Here is a 3,367-nt window from a genome sequence, read left to right on the forward strand (position 1 = left end):
GTTTCACTTCTTTCTGATAGTATCCAGTAAGATGCCTCTGTCAGTCAAGAAAACCCATCTGAAACAGAAATCTAAATATGTAAACAGCAGTAGTCTTGTTGATGTCATTACCGAGTACCCAGGAAAAAATAAGGGAAGGCAGAAATGAAAGAAATCTCGGCTGCAGAATCTTAAGAAGAGATTATAGTTTTTTTAGGGGCCCTATTCACACCTGGTTTTAGAGACAGGCTGCTATTTACCAGTTTAATGACCTTGGGGAGATCACAAGCTCTGAGCCACCACTTCCGCATCTGCAATACAGGGACCAAATGAGGCAATGTACGCGATTGCCAGTTACAGCATCTACTTACGAGGAGATCTGGGTCATCACACAGAAGTGCTGCTGCTTTTTATCGTGAACCATCTTCTCTGCAAAGTGCTCAAGGGTCCTTACGAAGAACCTTTGAACAAGGATGTCTCTATCACGATAGAATAACCCCTCCCCAGAGTGGTTTCTAATGCATTCGGGTTTGCTTACTTCAAAATAGCCTCAAGTCTGTTGTGTCTTCATTTCCATAGTCTCTATGTCGACGCAAAATCTCAAGTGGCAAAGCGCTAACCTTTCAGATGTGAAGGTGAGTTCCTGATCTGCATAGCTTATTTGCCCTTTCATCTACCAGAAGAATGTCCCCAAACACAGTTGTACTCAGGAGACAGATTAGTTGAGGATGTGGTTGGGAACCTCCTTAAAATTGATCGGGACACTTTTCGAAGTTTCTTTATTTTGAAACAATTTCCATCCCACCATCTCCATATCGGTTCTGTACTCTTTATTTTGTTATTTGATTTTAAGTATTTAAGTTTAAAATTTTTTAATTGAAATCATTTTCTTAAATCCCGTTTGGACCATACAAACTTGCAATCCCCATAACTCTCACATTTAGCCATTTTTGTCCATTGCCTTTTTCCTCTCCCTTCTCCCCTTCTTTATCAAGAGGATGACTATGATTTTAGCAACCAAGCAGGTTTATTGATAACTGTGGGATGAGCTGAGTGATACTGGACTAAAACAATCACTAATTTACTTAGCTACAAATCGGAGGGAAGAGGGAATATTTACTGCTTATAGCATTACTTTCTTAAAGTTTATGAAATTAGAGCTAGAAAAAAACATCCTTCAAATGCCAAACAAGAAAAGTAGAATCTGTCAGTTACCGAGATTATACCAACATTTACCTTGACGTTCTTCTTGGAAGAATCAGTTTGGAGAAGGTGGGGGCAAACGCATAGGTGACCTTTTGGCTCTAATGTCTCTGGTATCCAAACATTATATTTGTTTTAACAACAACTTTTCCAAATTGGGATTTGTCATTGATCTCGGTGGACATAGATAATATCAACTAGCTTGTCAGAGCCTCAAAGTTAAATGACTAGTTTGTTCTTTCTGCAGGATCCTGGCGATTCGGTGTTAGAGATCAAACCCATAGACCAGGACACAACCAGTTGTGATCCATAAAAAGTTTCTTGAGATTAAATGATAACCCAATCGTTTTTTCACACATGTACATTTCCTTAAAAATGATATTCAGCTCATGCATTGAGTTTATGTTTCAGTATTTTATTGATAAGTAAGAACCCAGGCATTCATGCGTTTTACTACCTGTGTTTTAATTTCTAGGAAAGGAATTCTTTTAAAATTGTTCATATGTTATCTCAGAATTTCCAGGATCGATGGTCTGTTATCATAACACATTGTATCTGCAGTATGACAATAACAGATTTTATACAAGTGGTGGTTGATAAATTCCTCTCCGACCTCAGGAAAGCAAACAATGCAAAACAATGTAGGAGCTATGGTACAATGGCGTGTTGTGTGGCACTAAAATAATTTTAATTTATTGTCGATTAGCAGAATCAGCAGCAAAGATTAAGTACCTAAACCACAGATTAGGAGTTGTTAAAAGTGACCTGGGCAGGCTCTAAAGACACTCATTATACTGTTATTGAACTCTGTGTACACAATGTATTTAAAAAAACAACCACAACAAAACTCAACATAACTAGATTCTATTTTCAGCTCCCCCCCGCCCCGCCACTCCGTTTTCTAGGCAGAATTAGAGTTGGGTGTAAGTGCATTGTCAGAAACAAACAAAATAAAGACACAATTAAACAAGAACCAGAGACCATTGTCCAATAAATAGCGACACAGAAGCACGCAGAAAGAACAAAAAGGCAGCCTGTCTGGTATCCACACATATAAGAAAAATGTAACTCCCTTTCTCAAACTACTTTATTGAAAATAATGTAAATTTCAGAAATTCAAATTCCTCTATTTTCATTCATTCCTGTTAAAATGTTCATCATGCCCGCGAATTCCATCTAAGCATCTTTATACTTTTAGATATCTGTTAGTAATATCTTGTTAAACACATTAGATGTTTATTCAGCTACCGTTCTTGGTCATGATCTTAAGTCCACAGAAAACCTACGATCCGCGTTTATTTCTCATTTCTTGAGTCTGAGTTAAAGTCTTGAAATGTACATCTGGTATTAGGGTTGCTTTTCTTGGGTGGACACTTGGCCAGAACTGACAGCTAAGAGGCCAAATGACCAAATGGACTAAATGACCAAATGACAGTGCCATCAGCAGCTGTTCAGTGAGTCAGTTTTTAGATGGACTTGGTAGTACCGAATAAAGCTACCTTTGCAAATCTAAAGCCAGACAAAACAGGCAAGAGGTGAGCCGTTTCTTCAGCGGGAACTTTTCATTTATTGCGACCTCCCACCTCTCCTTCAGAGAAACTGGATTTGAAGCTGAATGTTTTAGACAGAAACAATGGAATAAGTCCCTGCTCATGCTCAAAGAGACCAGTTGTCTAATACGGGCTGGGGAGAAGCACTGGGCCTGGTATCAAGATATCTGTGCCGGCGGCCCATAAGTCCCTGCTCATGCTCAGAGACCAGTTGTCTAATACAGGCTGGGGAGAAGCACTGGGCCTGGTATCAAGACATCTGTGCCGGCGGCCCAGGCCTTAGGGAAGACGCAGCTCAGGAGGCAGGGGCCTCGCCCTTCCCCTGCGGCCTGGATGGACGAGTCACCTGACTTCAGGCTTCTGGACCCTCCGCAAGGCCACCAGAGCCCACCGCCCAAGCACCACGTGCCCCATCCAGCTCTCCGATGACAGGTGTCCAAAAAGGCCGCGCTCCCCGCGGCAAGCCGGCCTCTCCCGGGTGTGGGGACAAGCGAGGGGCCGGGCCGCCGGGCCTCCGTCCAGAAGCCGCGCCCGCCAGGCGCGAGGCGCTGGGGACGCCACTGTGTCGCCGTCGCCTGCGTCCCCGGAAGTCGCGCCTCGAGGTTCCAGGCACTTTCTTTGTCTTCTCTGGAACA

Source organism: Pteropus alecto, unplaced genomic scaffold, assembly GCF_000325575.1.
Source record: "Pteropus alecto unplaced genomic scaffold, ASM32557v1 scaffold80, whole genome shotgun sequence".
Taxonomy (NCBI): Eukaryota; Metazoa; Chordata; class Mammalia; order Chiroptera; family Pteropodidae; genus Pteropus; species Pteropus alecto.